Below are 24,323 nucleotides of genomic sequence, written 5' to 3'. Positions count from 1 at the left end.
GGCCACTTCAACTGTGGATCATCCCCAACGATCCACTGTCTTATTGTGGGGGGGAGGATTTAGTGTGCTGGGCTGGGCTGCAGTACAGGGACAAAGACAACTGCTAGCAATCAGATCCCTTGGGGCTCTCCTTCCAGGCTCCATCTGCAGTCCCAAAGGGCTCTGGTCTCCTGCAGGTTCTCTCTAACAACTGTTAGTCCCAGGCAGGTACCTCAGGAACACCAGGGCCTCTCGAGATGGCACCGGCTGCTTGTGGTCACACGGTGGAGCTCTGCTTGAAAACCTGAAGTCATCTTCAGTGTTTTTCAAACACTCAGCACCTCCTCATGAGCTGCCCTGGTTCAATCCTGTCAGTGAAACACGCACACAATAAGTGGAATTTCTATCATGAGAAAACGTGACCTTTCAGGATGGATATTCACTGTATGGAAAGAAATACCAATCTTCCGCTGTTCTTGCACTGACAACTCTCTCTCATTCTGTGCATGTAACTGCCCTCATTTTACAGGTATTTCCACCTGTCCTGATTAGGCTGACCACGTTGGAAGCCACCTTTCCAGCTGCCTGTCTCAACCTTTGCAGTTTCTATTGTTATCCCAATTTCCTCTCCCCTTAATCTCTGATCATTTATAGCCCTTTTAATGAGTGCAGTTCTTTGAGTTTCAGGGAGCTAATGTTTGTCCCTCCTTAGCAGTTTGTCTCACTGTGTCCTTAGCCAGCTAACTGTTTAATTAATATGCCTTTCATATTAATATTTATCATTTCCTATCTATGTACGTGACATATTTCTTGTACAGTCATCTTTTGGGAAGGAGAACTTCAGTGGAGGCATACAGCTGAGGAGTACGTTCTATTTCTTGGTAACCTGTGTTACGCTTTGTTACGCTTACTGTTCTTTGTTTAAAGGTAAGAGAAACCCTTCTGCACCTGTGTTCCCTGAGGAGAGCAGGTGGCAGCTGCTACAAAGGATCTGAAACATTCAGTGCAGACTTTAGAAGAGAAGTCTGATGTAAGGAAAAGCAAGGCAAGTGCCAGGTGGCATTAAGCAGACAGGGCTGGGGATATGGGCAGTCACGTTGTCCATACAGTGTCAGATTAAGCAACTGCTCTTCCTGCCTATGCAGGTCTCCTTAAGGGACACCCTGGATCCACCCTGGATCCACATCAATTGGAGAACGATGCTCCAGAGCCAATGAAAGAACATTATGGAACAGACACAGCTCACTGTAACCTTCTGCACTTTAGAAAGATCCACAGTATATTTAGTGCTACTTCTGTGAACGTAAGGTACTGAGAGGAGAATCACGGAATCATCAAGGTTGGAAAGCTCATCCAGTCTAACCATCCACCTGCCACCAACACTGCCCAACAAACCCTGTCCTGAAGTACCACAGCTACCCTTTCCTTACGCACCTCCAGAGACTCCACCGCTTCCCTGGGCAGCCTGTGCCAATGCCTCGCCACCCCTTCTGGGAGAAACTTTTCTTAATATCCAATCTGAACCTCCCATGGTGCAATGTGAGGCCATTCCCCGTAGTCCTATTGCTGTTTACCTGGGAGAAGAGGTCCCATCTCACAGTAACCTCCCTCCAGGTAGCTGGACGGAGCGATAAGGTCTGCCCTGAGCCTCCTCTTCTCCACACGGAACCATCCCAGCTTCCTCTCCCACTCCCCGTTAAGTCTTGCGCTCCAGACCCCTCCCAGCTTTGGTGCCCCTCTGTGGATACACTCCAGGGCCGCCATGTCTTCTTGTAGGGAGCGGCTGGGCTGGGCTGGGCTGCAGTTGATGGGACAAGGACAACCGCTAGCAATTTAGATCCCCTGGGGCCACTGGCAAATCACAGCGACGATCGCATCCCCGCTCCTGACTGCCCCATTTCAGGCTGCCATTGGGCTCCTTGGCCACTGGAGGGCACTGCCGGCTGTCACCAGCACCCCAGACCCTTTTCGTCCGTGCAGCCTTACAGCCGCTCTGCCCCAAGCCTGTAGTGACGGTGCCTGGGGTTTCTGTAGCCGAAAAGCAGCACTCAGCTCTTGACGTTCTTAAAGCTCATGTAGCTGCAGTCAGCCCAGTTCCATTCAGCCTATCTCAGTCCGTCTGTGGGACGCTTCCTCCTAACTTGGTGTCATCTGCAAACTTACTGAGGGTGCACCCAATTCCCTCATCCGACTCGTCAGTGAATACACTGAACAGGACAGGCTGCAGCGCCGACTCCTGAGGAACGCCTCTCAGAACTGGACTCCATCTGGATCTCTCTGGGCCTGGCCCTCCTAGCAGTTTTTTACTCAGCAAAGAGTGTACCCATCCCAGCCATGGACTGCCAGCTTCTCCAGGAGAATGCTACAGGAGGCGGTGTCAGAGGCTTTGCTCCAGTCCAGGTAGCTTCCACCCACAGCATCTCATCCACCAGGTGGGCATGTAGTCATAGGAGGACATCAGGATGATCCTTCTCGTAGATGGGCACCACATTAGCAAGTATTCGGTCACCTGGGAACTCCCGGATTGATTAGGGCTGCTAGGATGCCACGTCCACCAACTCCCTCAGTACCCTCAGGTGGATCCAGTCCAATCCCACGGATGTGTGACAGCCCGGGTGGAGCAGCAGGTCACGTGCTGTTTTATTCTGAATTGTGGAGGGTTTATTCTGCTCCCCACCCTGTCTTCCAGTTCAGGGGGCTGAGTACCCTGAGAATAACGGGTCTGACTATTAAAGACAGATGTAAAAAAGGCGTTGAGAACCTGTCTGCTTTTCCTCATCCTTTCTCCTTGCACTGGGGTGGAAGGGGATCCATCCTGTGCCAGCCATGTGCACTTGTGTTAGGCTGTTAGGGTGCCTTGGCATGTTTATACAGATATTTATTTGGGTCCCAGATTGACCAACTGAACCGAGTTAGATTCAGAGAATCATAGACTGGTTTAGGTTGGAGCGATATTAAAGATCATAGAGTTCCAACCCCTCTGCCATGGGAAGGGTTGTCATGCAGTAGATCAGGTTGCCCAGAGCCACATCCACCCTGGCCCTGAATGCCTCAAAGGATGGGGCAATCCAAAACCTTTCTGGGGGACCTCTTCCTGTGCCTGACAGCCCCCACACTGAAGAATTTATTTGATCACCAACAAAGATATTAAAAACAGCAGTCCCAAGATGGAACCCTGAGGATTCCTTAATATAACCACTTATTGTTAGCCTCCACCTGGACACAGAGCTGCTGACCACAACCCTCAGGCTGCAATCATACAGCCAGCTACTAATCCACTTTTCAAATCTACGTATCTCCAAATTAGAGATAAGGATGTGGAGTGAGACCGTATCAAAGCCTTGCACAAGTCCAGGTAGATTACTTCAGTGTATGGGAACTGCTGAGTCACGGCCTGAACCTCTGATTAGTCACCTGAGGCGAGCAATGAGTCAGCCCTGGGAGCACAGGTGAAAGCAATTCGCCTGTGCTGCAGGAAGGGGTGGAGCCTGGCTGCACCTCTCCTAGATCCATTCAAGAGCTGACTACCAGTGGGGAAGGATCTCTCTCTCTCTCTCTTCGGAAGATCCACTCCACTGGTCTTTCCTGAGCGAGCCCACGACACGGGTGAGCCTTCTATTTATTCTCTTTGTCTCGCTGTGCCTAACTCTCTTGCTTATTCCATTACTATAACATCTTAATATTATTAAATTATATAATATTCCTTTATATAATTTTCATTGATTATACACTTGGTGAGCCAGGCAGGCAAGCTGAATATACTGAAACTTACACTATGTCCTTTCTTTGGAATTTCTGTAAATGGTTCAAGGGGGAGAACACTACCCCCCTAGATAAGATAATTCCAGGGCAGATCCCAGGATTTGCGGGATTCCCTTATTATGAATTGGCAACTATCATTGAAAAATGGGTCCCCTAAGTGTTGTGGGAAACGTTTCCCCGTATCGCCTAGCGGATTACTTTCAGGGACTAGGCAAAGATACATTAGTCACTAGAGAAAGACAATTAGCTGCTTCTACAGTGGCATGGCCACTATTAAATGCTTTAAACAATGCCGAAATAAGGAATAATACTTCAGTGAATGAAAATGAACTTTTAAAAGATCGTATTGAAAAATTAGAACAGGAACTTGGCCTATTAACAGGAAAAAAAAAACCAATTCTACATCTTCCAATAGGTCAAGTTCGTAGTATTTCAATAAACAATGACCAGGCTCCTGAATCAACGGACTGTGTTGATCAGGAAAATAAACCATCTAAATCGGATCTTGAATCCCCAATTTTGACGGATGCACTAGAAGTCCGTCCTGTTATATCTCAAAAAACAAAAAGGGTACAGGACAGACCAGCAGGGGTGCCGCCTGATCAGTGGCCCCCCGCTCAAACCCACTTGCACGTAACACCCCAACCGTACACGGCAACAGAACTGATGGACTTAGTCCAACGATTCAGGCAGAAACCTAGAGAAAGTGTGCCGGCTTGGTTATTAAGACTATGGGATTCTGGGGCAGAAAGTGTTCTGGTGAATGGCCTGGAAATAGCCAAATTGGCCACAATGACCGTCCATCCTGCTCTTAGACAGAGATTATATGCAGGTAATCAATATAATGATGAAAACCATTCAATAATAGAATGGTTAATGGTGGCCTGCCGTATGGTATGGCCCAATAAATCTGATATTCCTTTACATACAGGGATGTGGTCCTCCATAAAACCAGGTAACGGTCACAGGATGTGCATTTTCAGTAGCCTAAGCGTAGCCTAAGTTGCTTAAATATTGCAACATATTGGCATTGTGTGTTTATTGCTGTCTGTTTTTCAGGGCTTGCAAGAGTCAAAATGGAGCATGAAAACTGTAGTTAGAGAGTTTATTCTGATAGGATTGTCTCAATCCCACAAAGTCCAGTCAATTCCCTTCTTCTTCTTCCTCCTGTTCTACATCATAATTCTCCCAAGCAACATCCTTATCATTCTCACAATTCAGGGGGATTCCCAGCTGGGATCACCCATGCATTTTTTCCTGGCTAATCTGGCATTCTTGGATATCTGCTACTGTTCTGTGACCCCACCCAAAATGCTGGCTGACTTTTTCTCAAATCCTAAGATCAACTCCTACAAGGCCTGATTGACCCAGCCTTTGTTTCTTCACTTCCTGGGAGCAGCAGCAGCTTTCCTGCTGTTGGCCATAGCCTGTGACTGTTACATTGCTATTTGCAAACCTCTCCACTACACCATGCTTGTGAACAGGACTGTATGCTGTGCCCTGGCTGGAGCTTCGTGGGGCGGTGGCTTCATTCATGGCGTCATTCTATTTGCTCTCACCATCAAGCTCCCCTTCTGTGGCCCCAACGTCCTGGACGACTTTGTCTGTGATGTGCGTCAGTTGGCGAACTTGGCCTGTGCTGACCTTACACGGCGGAACTTCTGATGTTCCTCAACAATGGAGTTGTCATTGTCATGTGCTTTGCACTTCTCCTCATCTCCTACATAATCCTCTTGCTGAAGCTCCAGACACACCAAAACAAAGAACAAAATAACCTCCACCTGCATTTCCCACATCATCGTTGTTTTTGTCATGCTTGGCCCAGCTGTCTACATGTATGTCCTACCCTCTGAGGCTGTCCCAATGGAAAAGGTTTCCATTGGGAAACCTTTCTTTTCCATACGGTTGTCTTCCCTTGACTAATCCCATGATCTACATGCTGTAACAAGGAGATCAAAAGCTCCGTGTGGAAGTTGGTCAGCAAATACATATTTAAAAAAAAAAAATTTGAAAGAAATAAATGAAAGTTTATTTGTTCCTCGTTTTGTTCATGCAATTTTCTTAGGAACAAATCCACACTGTATGTTATGTAAAAGCATAATGTACAAGTGATAACCTTCAAGAAGTCCTTTTCTATCAAAAAAATCCCTAGAGTGATACTAAAACCTGTATGGAATAAGTTAAGGAAGAACCAACCTGTGTAAAGGAACCAACTCATGCAGTATGAAGTTATCATTAAGAATCTTTTAAATTCATTAGAAAGTATCTGGTAGGTGTTGAGACTTCATAGAACTATTACTGGACTACTGGTTCAGCTTCAACCATGGTAATTCATTATTTCAGTTTATAGTCAAACTTTCACTGTTGATGCTGCCTTCTCGTTGGACTCATTCATGATCCCACCATTGAATGAGTTGATTACATTTCCACAAAGGGAGAGTGTGAAAGCTGCTGGATGATCCAGCTTGCAGGCAAGCTTTGCAATTCATATAGCATAGGCAAGACATTGCAATCTGTTAAGTAAAAATCAAAGACAATGTAGCTATAGCTTTACAGGACGTGCAGATCATAAACTTTATCCATACAGTTACAGACATTTGCAGCACAGATGTCTGTCTGAATTAGTCACTAAGGATTCCAGCAAAACTAACAGGCATTTCTAGGGAGAAGTTCAGCTAACCCTTTCTTAATTTCTACTTTGAGAAGTAATAAACCATGCCTTAGGCGTTTTTGTCTCGCCCCTTGTACTTGCCCTGTAATCCGCTTTATAGTTTGACCCCAAGGTGGTCAGCCAAATAATTCTTCTCAATGGGAAACTGTGCTTTCAGAGAGCATGGTTTTCTTACTGCAGTGTAACTTCCTTAGGCAGTGTAGATGATGCAGAGTGAGCTAAACACGTCTCCGTCCACAAAGTCCTCCAATAATCTCTCAGAAGACATTGCATCCTACAGGTCACGGAGTTCTTGGTTCTCACATAACGCTCTAGCATGCTGTAAATATCCAAATGCAGTTGCCCTTGCAGTAGGGTATTTTTGTTCTTGTTGCTCCTTTCTTCACTAACTTTCTACATATCACTAGGTGAAAGAAAACGCCATAAAGTCAAGAGTGCCTTTCTCAGGAATGCACTCAGCTCTGAGCACCACCACTTATACACGGCCTTCTGTCACACTGCTGCCATCAGCTGCTGCTGTCGGCCTCCCCAGTGCTTCCACCATGGTTACCTGACATCCCTACAGTCCTGCACCCGCTCAGAAGTAATACTTAAAATGCATTCTTCCATACTTCATGACAGAGGACTGAAGAGACTCACTTTTGCGTGGTGCTAAGGATGGTCCATCCCCAACACGTCCCTTTGCGCGCTGCAAGGCCCAGCTGGCATTCTGGCAGCCTGCTGGCTGCTGCTCCCTAACGCAGGGAACCGCACTGTGCTGCTTCTGAGGAGAGAAAGAAAGGAGGGTCCATGGAAATGGGCACCCAACATCTGCAGAGATGCAGCGTTCCAGATCGTGCCAGAGACAGGATATCACAGTGCTGAGTCATTAGCTACCACTAAAGGAAACAAACATTTGGGAGAGTATTCACAGCAACTGCTGCAATTTCTGGGCATATCCCAGCTTTCTTACTGTTCAGGTGGAGAAGACTGGCGCTCACAGACATCAGTTCAGTGGGTTAAACCAACACACCTGCAAAATGCCAGCATTATTCAGGAAACAGTCTTCAGGTGCCACAGTTCAATCCACGCAAAGTTATTGTGCAGAGCCTTAGCTCTTGACTTCCATTTCTTCCCTAAATTTTACTACTGCAAGCAGCTAGAACAAACCTTTCAGGTGAAATTCAGGGCAGCAGGGACCTGGCAAACCATAACTAGGTGCAGCTGGCAGGAGGGCAGTTCACGCTCTTTGCTCCCACCCTGCCCCAGCAGGTTAAGGAGCCTGGCAATGCTGTCCTGTTGCAGCACATGCAGAATCCAACCGGTTATGGAGGTAACAAAGGACCAGTAGTGCTCCCCCTGCTCCAGCTTTTCCCCTTCAAAATGAGAGAAAGGAAGAAAACCCAAACAAATAAATCCAGCCATACTTTTCCATATGCTGAGCAGGAATGGGAACTGCGTCTGTCTTCTCATTGAGACAGTGGTGGGGAAGCTCAGTTCCTGGGGTCCTCTCCACAGGGACTGCCCCCTGGCTTCACTCTTTCTTCAACTGCCTCAATCCCCAAAATCTCCTTTTGGAAAGAATCCCTACAGAAAGAATCTGCAAGTGAAAAATAGTAAGGAGAAGCATTTTCCCAGCTTTCTTCTATCATGCACTCTAAAGTACTCTTGAGTAGGACAGTGTCTTAAAATCAACTGGTTACAAGAACCATCCCCAAAATACAACTAGATTCTGTACAGCTGCCATGATTTCTGACAGCAAGTGTTCTCCATCTGCTCAACATTTATACACCTTGAAGCAAGTGGCTGGTGTTGCTGTCATGAAGAAAACTCCCTTTGTCTTCCACCCCTACTGCAGCCGCAATAGCTGCACTGGTACGATCCACGTGTTCAACAGACCTCAGCTCTGCCTTAGCCAGGCACAGTGGCTGTCCTTCTCCCTCCCAGCTCACACACCAGAGCACTGCTGTGCCACATGGTAAGAGCAGCAGTGACAGTGGGCAGCACCCATCAGCCTCCACCCTGCTCTCACCACCAGCTGGGACAAGGGCTGACACAGCAGGCACACCCCAGCCCAGCTTTTCTTCTGAGACACCTCCCAGCAACCACCCAGCACCAAACCCAGTTCACCCACTCGGCCTGCTCAGTCTGAGCTGTGCCCAGCTCATGCACGTGCTGCAGCAGTGCTTCTGACGGGTTCTCACAGGGCGATCTTTCTCAAGGAAGGCCCAGAGCCCAGTCTCTGCGTGCAGCACCAGCTCTGCTCACCAGCTGTGGGACAAACGCTCCTACCCCAGCAACAGTTGTGACCTCTGTGAGTGCCCACATCACTTCTGGGCCTCCATCAGATGTAAAGGGAGCGGTCATCTCCTACACATCCAAATTTTAAGAAACCAACAGCAGGGTCACCCAATGGAGTTATCTGAAGTAAAATAACAAAGAAGTTAAGATGACTCTTGTGTAGCCAGCTCAGGTCCCCCTCTTGCTCAGGTGCTGCATGATCGGACAAAGGAGATGTTGCCTCTGAGGTGGAGGCTGGAAGGGTCTGGGCTTTCAAACTGTCAGCAAGCATTTGGATGAGCCACCTTCCTGCTGAGGAGCTCCTTAACATCATTCCTGCCTCCTCCGGTACCGTACTGGGAGATGCTCCAGAGTTCATTAGCCTGGACTCCCATCAACAGCTGCTCCTGCACTGACCTTCACTCACACTCTGATACCGTCCACTTCCAGCACAAGCTGACCTGCAAGGAAATGTGGGATTAATGCAAATGCAGAAGCCCACGGCTGTGTCACCACCACGTACTGCAGCCTTGGGAAGTCAGCTACAACTACAACCTTGGTCAGAATTAAAACAGGCACAGTACATTAACTGTGACCTCTAAACTGAAGTAATTGTCACGATCAGAAATACATACTGAAATCGCTCACTTAACTATTGGTGGTTACCTCCAAACTCTTTTGCTTTTGGGAGAATATGGACTCAGAATTGAAGGATACAAGAAAAATGACATCTGCTTCACTGGAGGTGGTTAAGCTTGGAAGTAGGATTCCAAAATGAAAAGGTTTTCAACTCCTTATAAGGCAGAAAGCGATGGGATGATTGCTGACGCCTGCAGAAAGCCTGATCTGCTCTGCCACAGGTGGCTGAATGACACAAAAGCTGTGCTGCTCATTCAGAAGTGCGTGGGGCATGGGGTGGGCTTGGGGCACCAACACACGGGATGTCAAGACTCCTCGGGCACTTTCCCATCAGAAGGGAATTCCCTTCTCCCTGCCATGCCATGTCCACACCACTCCTAAGGGCTGTACTGACACAGTCAGCACAGAATCCATGCAAACGTTCTTTTCTCATCGTGGTGGTTTTTAACAGACGCAAGCAATGAGACATCAGGTCACTGTGTGGGCTGCTGGGTGACACTGCCATCATTTCCAAGCCATTGCTTCCTAGGGGCAAATAAAGTAAAATACTTTAAGAAAATTTCACACAGAGATTGCATACTATACTATTCTTTTACACAAAGCAGAAGGACAAAACAGGAGATACGTGCAGCTGCATCAACACCCCAGTTGCTGAAGGAATGGAAAGACAGATCAAATGACAATACATTATTCTCATACAAGGACTGCTCATCAGCACCCACTGCCCAAGGAGCAATGCAGGGAAGACTTGCATTTCTTCTTCTCCTAGCCAGAAACTGTTTTTCCTACCTTAAAAAGGAAAGGAAAAAAAGCCTGACATAGTGCTGACAGGGCGGGCAGATGTGGCACACCAAGGCATACTGAATCTGCAGAACATTTGAAACTTTCACCTTTCCTCCAAAAGCAGTCTAAACCTTCCATACCCACTCCTACTTTCACCACTATTCTTACCAAAGCTGCTTTTTCAGCTGGGGCTCCTCTCTGTCCTCAGCAGTATGACTCAGCACACAGATGCACCTCAGCTCCATTTTGTTTCCACGCCCACTTTGTGGGACCGTGGGTTTCCCATCAGAAGGCTTCACACACACCGTGCGTTCAGCTCAGTGAAAGGAGACACAACTGATACAGGCTTGTTGTGCAAGAGAAATCCAGGTTCTCTTCTTATTCCCACAATCCTTCCAGTAGTTCAGTCCATTTGGTACATTACCATGTCCCGGATTCTCAGCTGTGTTTTCCACACACTAATCTGTCTACCAACAATGCATACACAGGAACCAAGAAACCAATAGCTACACTCAATCATAACCCAGGGCAAGGAAATCTCAGAGCAATCCTAAGTGAAATCACCACTTTTCTGAAACTCTGCCTCAAGCTCCTCACGCTCCCCCTCAACTCTTTTCTCAGAAGCCCATTCCTCTGCTTTTTCCTTTTCCTCTGAATGCTTGCATTTTTGTGCAGCCAGGACTTGGGAGAAAGCTGGGATGCAAACTGCAGAGAACTGTCCCAGCAATGAACAAACAGAAAGCCTGGGCAGAAAGACAGTGCATCAAGTCCAGATGCCTGTTGTGTATCTGTACCTCTCTTTGGTGCTTTCTCCAGCTCTGTCTTCTTCCCCAGCCTTTCTGCACGGCCATGCTGCAGTGGAAGGCCACGGGCGTCAGTTTCTCGCAGAGAGAAAGCAGGAAATACTTGAAGAGTAACTCTTTGGAAGAAGATTTTAGCACAGCCAGCCACTAACTTCAAGTTTTCAAGCACAGTTTCTTAAATTTGCCTTTCCACTGCTCTAACATTATGCCTTCCTTACAGTCAACACGAGGCACTTTTCTCTCTCCTCCATCACACACACCCTTTCACACAGTCCTATTTAGATGAAAGTACCCAAACTACAGCTCACAAAACATTCTTACCCACAGAGGCTTTCCATTTCCCCCTTTCTCAATAAGAGTCAATAGAATCCCATGCTCCATCCCTAAAATAAAGTACAGCCTTTCCATGTCACAGAAAGCAGTTGCCAATAGAATCCTTGTCCTGTTAGCCCACATCCACCAAAATCCCTCCAATACACCATTTCTACAGCCAAAACAAACTCATTTTTTCAACTGAAATGCATTTACAGAAGGTATTACTAGTCTCATTCCTGCTGAGTGAGTGGCAAATGAATCCACATCTGTCTGACAGCTCTACAATGCACAAAGCAAAGCTGCACAAGCAAACACAACGCTGTCAGGTGCATGAGCTGAGAAACACTTCATTCCTAAGTCAAACAACTGTGAGTACAAGTACCTCCACACTGTTTGGCCTCTCCAAGGAACAGACACAGCTCTAAGAACCATTTAGACACAGACTCGGATCGCTCTACTGCCACCGACAGCCACTGTCAGCCTCTCTATTGCTTCCAGTACAGCGCTGCCATCAGTCACTCTTTCCTCTCAAGACTCTCTCGTTTTCTCACTTACCTCCTTAGTTGCACTAAGGAAATGGTTTTGCCATTAGCTACGGCATCCACCCCCAAGCAAACCAACACATCTATCAGTCAGCAGGGTTGCGCCCCATGAGGCCAGGCCTCATGCCATGACAGCAGAGGAGCAAGGTCCAAGGCTGCAGCAAGGGAGAATTTGCTCAAAGGCAACAGCCGCGGGCACAGAATCAAGGCAAGAAGCTGCTTATCTTCAGAAGGATTCAGGTAGGCAGGGATCTCCTTTGCCTACACTGCCAACCCTTCAATGAGGGCTGGGAAGGGGTGGATCCTGGCTCCACCCCTTCTGTCATTCTGGAACATTGCATGCTCTGGGTTGGCCCTGCCTTTCTACCAGGTGAAAAATCAGGTTTCAAGCCATGTCTCAGCATTTACACTACAGCATCCCTTAGCATTAACTCCACAGGACAACCCTTAACCCTTTACCTTAACCTAAAAGGCTAATCCTTAACACTCACCCCAAAAGATACTCCTCAGCCCTAATCCAAAATGCTAACGCTTAACCCTCATTCCCATCTCAAAAGTGCTGCTGTTGTCCCTAACAAAAAGGACAAGCCATAAACCCCCAACCAGGTGGGCACACCCCCACCATCACTAACATCAAGTGTTAAGCCTTAACCTTTAAACCTAACAGAAAACAGTAACATGAAACCCTAACCCCAAAGGGTTACCCTCAGCACTTAGCTCTAGCACTAAACACTAACACTTCATCACAATCCACAAGTGTAAACCTTAGGATCATAGGATCACCACGGTTGGAAACAACATCTAAGATCATCTAGTCCAACATTTCCCACTAAATCACATCCCTCGGTACAACACCTAAACACTCCTTGAACACCTCTGGGGATGGTGATTCCACCATTTCCCCTTCCATAAAAACCTAACCCAAAAGGGTATATCCCATCATCATCACCCACAAGGGTAACTGCAGACAAAGGCAATAGCAAATACAGCTGCTTTAAACCAGTCCTAAATTACCCAAGAAAAGTAAAGGACACAAACCTGTAAATACAGAATGAGCCAGCAGGATGAGGAAATGAGCAGAGATTTCAGAAACGCGTCTGCTGTCAGGGAGGGGAGTTCAGGCCTGCCCCAGCACCACAGATCTCCATGACACGACACAACATGGGGAGGTGGCAAAGGTGACAGGGCTAGGAGGAGAGCTGGCGGAGGAGGAAGGTTGGATGCCTGGCAGTTTGAGAGGGACTGAGGTAGCCTCACCCATCACAGACGTGGTCAGCGCAGACACTTTGGTGTCTGACATGATGTAAAGTGTCTTCGTAGGGCTGGTCGTGGTCACTGCAGAGAAGGAAAGAACGTGGACAGCAGCTGTGGGGACAGGGTGCCTACCCTGGGCTGCAGCCCTGGCAGCAGAGTTGCAGGGCTTCAAACTGCACAGAAAACCCCCTTGTTCCCCCCTTGGGATGTGATTTAGTGGGAAATGTTGGACTAGATGATCTTAGATTTTGTTTTCAGACTGACTCCAAAATAAACCCCAGCACTGCCACAGCCTGCTCAGAGCACAGCAAGGGAGCCCCAAACCTTTCAGCTCCCTTTCTAGACCCCTCAGAGTCTAAGAATCCTCCCTCCCTTTAGTGATCTCACTCTCTCCCCAGGGGGCTAGGACCATAGGCTTCTTCCTTGGCCATCCCACTCTCAGAGCTGTCACACAGCTCATGCATCTTCAACTCTGACCCACCAGCACTGAAGTGCACACACCACCTGACATGGCTTCACAAGCAACCATCTGCCTTCGCATCACATGCCTCTAACTGCCTTTGCTAAGCAAGCACACACCTACCTGCCTTTGCTTTGGAAGCATGCACACGCTTCCCTTTGCTAAGCAAGACCACAGTCCCTTTTAATCTCAGGAGGGAATAAAACAGCCTGAACAAAAAGGGTACGGCGAGGCTCTCTCTAGGACGCCTGTTGTCTCAGCAGAGTTGACAGTTACTTAAAATGCACAAAGTACCTACAAAACCATCACGCTCAAACAAGGAAAGTAAACAAGTCCAGGATGCCGTGAAGGGTTCCTAGCTCTTTGTAGGTAATACCTGCTCCGTGGGCACAGGATGCGCACAAATTGCCCCTCATCTCTTCCCCATCCCCTTGCCCCCCCCACCCCCCCGTGATTTCCACAGGCATTTAGAGACTCTGTGGAAAGGCAACATAAGGCTCATGGAGAAGACTGGATGTACATGAGGTTTTTCCCTTCCCTGGTGCTAGAGCACTGCTTGTCTAGATGATGAATGTTTTTCATACAAGCACCAACCAAGCGTGGCAACAAACAGCTGAAATGGCATTTCCCCTGCAAAACAACCAGCCTGTCTAAAGACCTCACCTCAGAGACTTGCCAAAAAGGCCAGAACTCCCTTTTGGCAGGCTTACTCACAGAACAGCAGGCTTCTCTTCACCGTGCATCACATGGACACAAACAGGCTGTTTGTGCAAGGAGGGCAATTTCACCCGAGCACCTCACCATATGTGTTCCCTCCACCCTGCTTTTCTGCAGAGATACAAGGATAAAAACCTCAGTTCCTCTGAGCAACGACTGGAAGGAACTCTGGAAAATTCTCCATTCAAAAGCAGCTCCTTTGTGGTCTTGGTTCCTGAGGGCTCCTTTGGATCACCTTTCAGGCAAAGTGTAAGAGGTTCTACTGTACAAACCTATGTACCTTGGTACCTTTTTCCACCCCAAAACTAATTCTGACAGAGTTGTGATGCAGACATTGGACACGGAGAAGAAGAGAAAAAGAACAGAAGAGAGGATAAAATTAAGGATACCGGTAAGGAAGAAGCGCAGAAGATGAAAAGCACAATAGGATACAGGCAAGACAGCAAAAGAGATGAGCAGTAGCGGAGAGAATAAAGGGAAGAGACGCTGAGAAGGATAAGAGCAGAAGGAGAACAGACAAGAAAGAAAGAAGAGCAGAGAAGAAGAAAAAGGACGTAGGTAAGAAAAACAAGCAGACAAGGAGAAAAGCAAAAGAGGTATTAGCGTATACAGAGTGTATACAGAGAAGACAAAAGCAGAAGTGGAGAGAAGCTGAAGAGGAAAAGCGAGAAAGGAAGTCTGGCAGAAGTACAAGAGACGGTAAGAGAGGAAAGTGGCAAATGAGAAGAACAGAAGAGAAGTGAGTACAGAAGAGCAGAAAACGAAAAGAGCAGTAAAGAAGAGCAGATCGTGCTATGAAGAGAACAGTAAAAGGAGAGCACATGAAGAAAGAGGAGAGAGGACAGTGAAGAAGGAACTGCAGAAGAGGACAGTAGAAGAAGGTGTGAGGACTGGAAAGAAACAAAGTGAGTGTAGTAACAGGACACCATTTCCCTTGGGACTCTGCAATCTCTTTCACTTCTGACAGACGGAGGCGCTGAGAAGAACAAGAGCCATGTCTGTGTTCACCAAGGACTCACCTCTGCACGTGCAGCGGCAGCTCTCAGAGAAGCCTTCTTTAGTCCCACTTTCCTCTCTTCAGGTCCTGGCAGGCATGGGGAGGAGCCTGACCACCAATGAAGACCGAGGCAAGACACTTATTGAGCACCTCAGCTCAGCTTTTTCCATGTCTGAGGAAGCCAGTTCTCTGTCCTCATTTATCAGAGGGGGAACGCTCTCCTTGGCCTGTCTTCTGCCTGCGTACCTGTAGAACCCCTTCTTGTTATTTTTCACATCCCACACCAAGTTCAGCTCCACCTGTGCCTTGGCTTTCCTAATCCTATCCCTGCACACAGACAGCAGCCCTGGCAGGAACGTAGCGCTGTGGCAATGTGCAGAGCTTAACATGCAGTTCCATCAGCGCATTGTGTTTTCGCACTCAGACGTTACTGGCTGCCGAGCGGAGCGGCTGATAAGGCCATAGTGAGCCACTTTTTCCTAGCAGTGTATGTGGGACCCGAGGAAAATGTCCTTGCGCGTTTTGAGGCAAAAGATAGAAGTATTCTACTGGGACTCTGGTGCTTCTCGTGAGGCACAGTCATGGAGGCAGAAGGTAGAAGTATTCATTTGTGTCCCCATGCAAAGTTATTGAGGAGGAACGAGGCTGTTCTCCCACTAAAGCTGAAATGAAAGTTTCAGAACGATCACTCATGGATTCCTTTTGCTAAACTCATGCGCTGGTTCTTAAACTGATGTGCTAATCCCTACTGCTGAACAGAGCAACCCACATCAATCCCCCCTTTTCCTTTGAGGATTACGATGTTCACATCCTAATCCTCACCACCTTTGACCTTTCATACTTAGAGATACATCTCCACAGTCCAATCACACTACAAGGAAGGATGCATACATACAGCGATTACACACACCATCCCCACAAACAACTTCTTTAACCAGTGCAATTTGGGAAGCCAGGAAGTCACGTTGGTTTCAGCTCACATCGTCTTATGTTGTGCAGTATTTCACTTTGGTGCCATATCTTATCTCCATCTGCTTCAATTCTACCACTCTGACCTACATGAACACAACAATATCATTTATTGCTGCATGAACTCCTTCTTGTGCACCTAACAACATACCTGAAGCCCTTCTACATTGCAATACCACCCAGGCCAAGCTCTGAACTTTTTCCCTTTTCTTCTTCCCTTCTGCCCCTCTTCCCCTCTCTCCTTCTTCCTTTCCTTTCCTTTCCTTTCCTTTCCTTTCCTTTCCTTTCCTTTCCTTCTTTTCCCTTGTCCCCTTTTTTTCCCCTTTTTCCATTTCCCTCCCCTCCCTCCCTCCCTCCCTCCCTCCCTCCCTCCCTTTCTTCCCATTCCTCCCTCAGCTCCCTCCCTCCCTATCAGCCTGGCTCTCACGCTGTTGTCCAGATGCCCGTCTTCCTTTTCCCACACCTCCATGCTCTGCCCACATCCCCCTGTTTGGCTGCATCTCCCTGCGGATGTCCCGCTCCACAGCCCCACTCACAGCCGCCACCCCCGGAGCTCTGCCCTCCCCCAGTCGCTCCCCCACCTCCCCAGGAGATCCCTGAGGGCTCTCCGTTCCCCCCCCCCACCCTTCTTCGCCCCCCGCTGCCCCTCGAGCCCCACTCGGGCTTCATGCCGTGCGTGCAGGCCGCGCTGCCACGGCGACAGCGCGCCCTCCCTCCTTGCGGCGCGGGAAGCCGTCCCCGCGGCGACAGCGCATGCGCGGCGGCGCCTCCATAGCGACAGCGCCCCGGCGCGGCCGTTGCTCGAGCGACGCGCCGTCCCCGCTCCCCGCGGAGTGACGTCATCACGCGGCGACCCGAGGGCGCGGCCATGCGGAAGCGGAGCGGGGCCCCGCGCTGCTCCAGCGCCGCGGCGCAGCCCCGGGACTCCGAGCGCCGCCTCAGCTTCTACGAGTGGGTGTTCGGGGGCGGCGGGGGCACCGGGGGCATCGGGGCTGGGGCCGTCCTGTCTTGGCCGCGTGGGTCCTCTGCTGCTCAGGGCCTCTGCTCGGCGGCGGGAGGTGCCCTGTGCCCCCCGCCCTTCCCCCCCACCCACGGTGTTTCACTGCCTTCCCCCCACACCCATCCCCCCCGCCGCGGGTCGCCCACAACCTCCCGAGTCCCTCAGTCTGACCGCTGGGCTTACGCTCTCACCCACCGTTCCCCACCTCCACTTCCCCCATTCTCATCGCTGGAGTCCTCTTCCACCCGTCTCCTCAGTTCCTCCGTCACTGTCTGCCCCTGTTCCCCATTCTGACCCCCAGGCTTCCGCGTCTGTCTCTCACTGATCCCTTGTGTCCCCATTCTCTCCCCCGACCCCCCCAAGTCTTCCCATTTTCTCCCCTAGATTCATCCCCCTCCCCCGTCCCTTCTATCTGACCCCCAGAATTCCCTGTCCCCTCAAGTTCCCCCGCTCCAATTCCCCCATTCACATCATAGAATCTCCTACCATTCCCCAGTCCCCTCTATTTGCACCCCCAGGGTCCATTGTCTTCCCTTCTTCCCCCTGCTTCTGACCCCATTTTCTGTCCCCTACAGTCCCCTGTACCCCCATACCCTCCTCCCTGCCCTCTGGTGTCCGTTCCCCTATGTTGACCCCCAATTTCCTCCAACTGGACCCCCTTTACGTCCCATAGAACCCCCCCCACGATCTCCAGTTCTCCCCTCCCTCCACCCCCAGAACCCTTTTCCACTCATGTGGTCTGCCTCTGCTCTTTACCCCTCCCCCCAACTAGCACTCTCTCCTCCCAGACCCCCTTTACACCCCACAGAAGCTCCACACAACTCTCCAGTTTCCCCCCTCCACCCCTCCCTCCATCCCCAGACCCCCTTTCCACCCCACAGAAGCCTCACTAGCTCATTTCTCCCCCTGCCACCCCCTGCTGAACCCCCCTTATCCCCCGTTGGAATCATGCAAAAGGATCTGCAGGAGAAGTCCTAGAGAGGTCTGGGGGCATCCAGGGGGTTCCAGACTCATCCAGAAGAGTCTGGAGTTATCCCAGAGTGGTACTGGGGCATCCAGAGAGTCCCCAGGTTGATCCCATTGGCCCCTGGAAAGATCTGTAAGCTCCCACTAGGAGTCTAGGAGCACTGAGAAGTCTCTGGTTGTGAGAATCTTTCTTTGTTTTTTGGCTCAAAGCTTGCTTCCTGAGGTATTTCTTGTGATAAGACTCTGATTGATTTGTTGAGGAGGCAAGAGATGGGTGCTACCGTGTGACAATTGACATCCCTCTGGGAACATTTGAAAGCCCCTTCCTCCAGAGTTGCTTACCTCTGGAAGAGAGTGCTCAGAAGTGCTTACTGGCGGAAGATCTGGCCTGTGACTAAATAGCTCCAGCCTTGTATGGGAAAATTGGGGAACGATACCATCGTGTCATGTGAAAAACAGGATGCAGATGGGCATCCCTGCTCCCTCTTATCTGCTGGCAAGGCCCGGAAGGTGGGAACAAAGGAATTTCTGCTAAGATCCCAGAGCCAGAAACTGCCACTCCAAGGAGAGCTGACTCAACCACTTTGGATTTGAGCTGTCACTCCAAAGACAGCTGACTCGACCACTTTAAAAGCATTGAAAAAGGGCCATCATCACAATGGTCACCGTTGTCGTCGTCGCCATCAACAACAATGCCCGATGACCCACCACTACTGAAGATCAAAGGCTGAACTACGAACCACGCTGGATCCATGGTGGTGACTATGTCCCTCTTTCTTCCTATAAAGACTCCTTGCTTCTTCTTTCCTACCTTTTCTATCACCCTCCTTTCCTTCCCCATTACCCTAATTCATAATAGCGTCCGTCCTCCCCTTCCCCATCTCCCTAATTAAGATCTGCAATAAACTGGTCGGACCAACATTTGAACCGTTGTTTCTTAATCTCACGCCAGGTATACAGATATTAAAAGAACCTCCTCTCCCTCCTATAAATCAGAGTGAGACACTGGTCTGATCTGAAGATGTCCCAGTAGAGTCTGGTACGGTGCAGGGAGTCCTCATGAGGGTCTGAATGGTCCTGGAGTCATCCAGAATGGTTTGGGGATGTTCCAGAGAGGACTTGGCGGGTCCGGGGGGTCCTCATGTTGATCCATGGGGTCTGTGGATTCATCCAGAAGGGTCTGGAGATGTCCCAGAAGGATCCTGTGGGGTCCAGGGAGTCCCAGGTGTGTCCAGGACATCCTCAGAGGGATTCAGAAGGGTCTGAGGATGTCCCTGAGAGGACTTGTAGGGTCTGGGGGGTCCTTAGGTGGGTTCCAAGGGACCTGTTGTCAACTGGAAGGGTCTGGAGATGACCCAGAGTGGCACAGGGTGACTGCTGTCACCGTCATTGGGTGTCATTGGGTGTGGGCATCACTTGGGTGTCACCGTTATCACCATCTTTGAATGTCACCGTCATTGGGTGCCTCCAGGTGTCATTGGGTCTCACCGTCAACAGCTGTCACCATCACTGGGTGTCACCATTGTGACTGTCTTCAGGTGTCGCTATCATTGGGTGTCACTGCTTTTGGGTGTCTCTGTTGTCACCATCGCTGGGTACCACTGAGTGTCACTGTCCTTGGGGTGTCACCATCATTGGGTGTCACTGTTGTCTCTGTCATTGGGTGTTACCATCACTCTGGTGACACTGTTAAAAAGGTGACTGCATGTGACCTCAGTGTGGAACAGCTGTGGCACAGTGTCCCCATCACTGGCTGTCACTTTTGTCACCATCACTTTTGTATCACCATCACTTGTGTGTCACCCTCTCTCGGGTGACAGCATTCCCTGTGCTCTGACCACCACATGGGGGCAGGCACACGCGGCCCCACACAGTCACCGTGCTGTCACTGAGCCTCACACTGTCCTTTGTCACCCCTCCAGGCCTGCCTACAGCCGGACCCAGTGACACCGGCGCCCTCTGGTGCTGTCACCATCGTCTGTCATGAGGACAGGGATGCACACAGTGGTGAACTCTGTGCCACCACCAGAGGGGACCAGGGGTGACATCAGTGTGGAACAGCTCTGACGGGGTGTCATTGTCATTGGGTGTCATCCTCACGAAGAGGGGACAAAAGGACCCCCCTGGGGACATTCTGTCAAAGTTGGGGACACCGTGAGCAGCTTGAAGACTTTCCAGGGGAAGTGGGGACACCGCATCATGGTGTCACATCCCCAAAGTTGGGGATGCCTCCAGAGTGTGACGCCCTGAAGTTGGGGACTCCCCTATGTTATCCCCACAGTGTCACACCCCAAAGCTGCGAACAAATCTGTGTCACCCCAATGGTGTCACACCCCAAAGTTGAGGACACCCCCACAGTGTCACACCATGTAGTTGGGGACACCTCTCTGTCACTCCAATGGTGTCATACCCCAGCATTGGGGACACTGCCACAGTGTTGAACCCCAAAGTTGGGGACACTTTTATGTCACCTTGACAGTGTCACACCCCAAAGTTGGGGACAGTCCCACAGCTGGGGGCGCCCCCACATCCCCCCATGGTGTCACATTCCAAAGCTGGGGGGCCCCTTCTGTGTGTCCCCCACCACAGACCACACTGTTCCCATGGGGTGGGGGCAATATATATATATATATGTTTTATACATATACATATGTATAACACATATACAGACCCTCATCTCCATCCCATACCCATATCCCAAATCCATCCCATATCTACAGCCCATCCCATAACCATCTCCCCTTTTCCCATCCCGTATCTCATCCTCTATCCATATCCCAGACCATATTCATTCCATGTGCACATCTAATCCCAAGTCCATACCCCCGTATCCTATCCCAAATTGATCCCATATCCATATCCCAAAATATAAAGAAACACAACCAACAGAACACCAAAGAAACAGGATTTAATGTCATGGCAAAGCAGAGATGACAACTGACAAAAAAAAAAAAAAAAGAAAAAACAAAAAGCAAACAGAAAATAACACACAAGAAACACTAAGACACCATGAAACTACAAGCTGGAGGCGTTGGCTCCAGGCCAGGCAGAGCACCAGCACAGAGCACGTCACAGCACAGATGACATCAGCCGGGCCCCTGGAGCCTTTATGCTGTCACAGTGCGTTTCCATGAGGACGGAGGGCCCTGCCCAAGGCAGCTGGGTGCAGGCACCTCCTCTGTGAGCTGCGCTGCCCGCAGCCGCTCGCCGTGCCCTGTGCCTCAGAGCAGCCCCGGCAGCAGAGAAGCTCAGCCTCATCCCGCTCTGGGTTGTGGTGAAGTGTTACCGTTTGTGTGATTGGTGAGTGCTGAGTTACCCTCTTGGGTTCGGCTTTCGGCTTAGGGCTTCCCAGATGGGGTTCTGCTTCAGGGTTACGTGTCAAGCGTTCTGCATTCGGGTCAGGTTTAAAGGTCACCCTTTTGGCTGAGGGCGAAGCGTTAAGGCAAACGGTTTGGGGTTTGTGTTACCGGTTTCTCTCTGGGGTTATGCTTGTTATCAGTTTGGGTTAGGGGTTGTGCTGTTACGGAAGGGTAAAGGGTTACCGTGTTGGAGAAGCGGTAAGAGTGATGGGTACCCATTTTTGGTTTGGTTTAATGGTTGCCCTTCGAGGTTTGGATTGGGGTTTAGGATTCAGGGATACCCTTTTGCATTAGGCACAAGATCTACGTTTTTTGGATATGGCTAGTGGTTGCCATTTTGTGTTACTGATAAGTGTTAAGGGTGACACATTTCTGGCATGTATAAGAGTTACCAGATCCACAGAAATTCGTAGCAATATTCATAGGAAAAAAAACGATGGAAAGAAAGAAACTGCAAGGAAGAAATCAACAAAAGTAGAGAAAACATTAGAAAGCAGTAGGAAAAACTGAGGGAAAAAAAAGCAAACAAAGCCTATGACATCCAAGGGAACAAAATACCCAACAGAAAATAAATAATAACTAACAAAACGAAAGAAAAACAGGCAGGAGAAAAAAAAGACTAAGAAAAATCAAAGCAAAACTACAAAAGGGAATGGAAAGAAAAGGCAAAGACATACAATGCTGTATCATGGCAAAGCAAAGGATTCAAACAAAAAAAAATAAGCAAACTAATGCAAGAGGAAGTAAACGGAAAAAGAAACAGAAAAGAAAAAGAAAGGGAATAAAAGAGAACTAAGTAAAGCAAGCAAGCAGAATGAAAGGCCATGCAAAGGAAAGGTAGGAAGGAAAACCAAGAGCAAAGGAGAGCAAAGCAATGGAAAAAAGAATAAAATGAAAAGGAATATTCAGGAAAAAGAGAAAAGAAATGGAAAGAAAGAAACTGCCATGAAAATCCAACCCAAGTGAAGAGAACAGTGGAAACCAAAGGAAAAAAAACAACAGGTAAGAAAACTAAGCAACAACAAAAGAAAGCAAACCAAAACAGAAAAGCAAAAACTAAATAAAAAGGCAAAGAAAAAAGAAAAAGGGAAGAAAACAGAAAACCTAAAAAAAAAAGAACAAACAACGGTTCAAAAAAAAACCCAGAATACAAAAAGAGACAAAACAGGCAAAACATGTAAAAGAACAAAAGGACAAAAAATGAAAACACACACACACACACACACAATGATATATTAAAAAAAAAAAAAAAAAGCACAAAAAGAAAAACACACACAAAAACAAAAAAACCCAAGAAAATAAAAAGCAAAACCAACATAAATTAAAAAAACCCCAAACTAAACACCAAACATACAAAAATTGCAACAAAAACACACAAGCATAAAACAAAAACCACAAATAAACAGAAAAAAATTAAAAAGAAAAGCAAAAATTAATCATAAAAAACAGAAAAGCAAAAAACAAAAGCACAAAAAACACACAAGCACAAAAAAACCAAAAAGATGTAAAAACGAAAAAAGAAAAAAGCAAAAAATAAACAAGCATAAAATAGAAACAAAAAAGCAAAAAGGAACGAAACAAAAACCACAAATACAGAAAATAAGAAACCAGAATGAGCACAAATCACAAATCAAAAACCAAAAACAAAAAAAAAAAAACAGAATACAAATACCAACAATGCACACCACAAATACAAAAGTTACAATAAAACACACAATACAAAAATTACCATAGAACACACACACAAAATGAAGGAAAAAAAAACAAAATGAAAAAACAAACAGGAAAAAAAAGAACTAAGCATAAAAAAAAGAAAAGCAAAAAGAAATGGGCAAAAATGACACAGTAAAGAGAAAAAAAGATAAAAAGGAAAAACAATAATAAAAAAGAAAAATCCAACAACAAAAAAAGAAACAAAAATATCCAAAGCAAACCCAAAACGGGAAAAACAAAAAAAAAAGCAAAGACAACAATATACAATGGCGAATGAAAGGATTTCTACAGACAAAGACGGGGAAAAAAAAATGCCAGCAAACAACAGCTAAATGAGAACGCAAAAAAAAAAAAAAAAAAGCCAAATACATTAAAAAGGGGAGCAAAGAGAATAAAAGGGAAGAAGCAAAGTAGAAAGTAGGAAAAGCAAAGCAAAACAAGAAAACCAAAAAGCCAAGGAAAAGAAAGAACAACAAAACGGAAAGCAAACCAAAGGAAAAAATAAAAATAAAAATAAAAATAAAAATAAAAATAAAAATAAAAATAAAAATAAAATAAAAATAAAAATGAAATAAACTTTGGAAACCTAAGCAAAGAAGCAGTAAAGAAAACGAAATCAAGTGAACAAACGAGAGCAAACCAATGCGACCCAGCGGAAAAAGAGACAAGGAACGGAAACAAAAAGAACCCACACCAACCAACAGAAGAAAGAAAGATAAATTGAAGAATCCAGAGGACTAATGTCAGGTAAGTAAAGGCAATGTAAGAGGAAGCAGGCAGGCATGGGGACAAGGAAGGAGGAAGAATGTAATGAGAAAAAAAAAAAAGAGGAGCTCATGGAATGCAAAAAAAAAACTACATTGAAAAGAGGAGAAAAGAAAAGCAATACTTCTAGAACAGAAAAAAATAATGCAAAGGCATGGTCTGGAAAGAAAAAGAACCAACAACAAAGGAAAAGAAACAGCAGAAAGCAAAGCCAAAGGAGCAGTAAACAAATGTGAAAAGAAAAGTAGCAAAGTAAACCAAGGGAAAAAAGGACAAACAAAAAGCTAAGGCATAGACTGCAAGAATATGGCAAAGTAAAGAATTCAAGGAAACACTTGAGACAATAAAAAAGCTAACAAATTTAAGGAGA

The 24,323-nt window shown here is 47.6% G+C and overlaps 1 protein-coding gene and 1 long non-coding RNA gene across 3 annotated transcripts in view; both read right to left on the bottom strand.

Moving 5' to 3' along the window:
* Window positions 1–24,323, bottom strand: part of LOC149913953 (sex comb on midleg-like protein 2) — a 187,714-nt gene that overhangs the window by 45,059 nt on the left and 118,332 nt on the right. The window lies entirely within an intron of this gene.
* Window positions 8,776–16,408, bottom strand: LOC149913958 (uncharacterized). Of its 2 annotated transcripts, none has more exons than XR_016460768.1 (5): window positions 16,162–16,408; window positions 15,204–15,843; window positions 12,792–13,088; window positions 9,338–9,835; window positions 8,776–9,132 (listed from the first exon to the last, which is right to left on the bottom strand). It is a non-coding gene; the product is annotated as an uncharacterized LOC149913958 (long non-coding RNA). The 2 variants fall into 2 exon arrangements; XR_016460769.1 differs by having other exon boundaries at window positions 9,705–9,835.

Source organism: Phasianus colchicus, chromosome 32 (genome assembly GCF_987193195.1).
Source record: "Phasianus colchicus chromosome 32, bPhaCol1.hap1.1, whole genome shotgun sequence".
Lineage (NCBI taxonomy): Eukaryota > Metazoa > Chordata > Aves > Galliformes > Phasianidae > Phasianus > Phasianus colchicus.
This window is presented reverse-complemented; position numbering and strand designations above follow the sequence as displayed.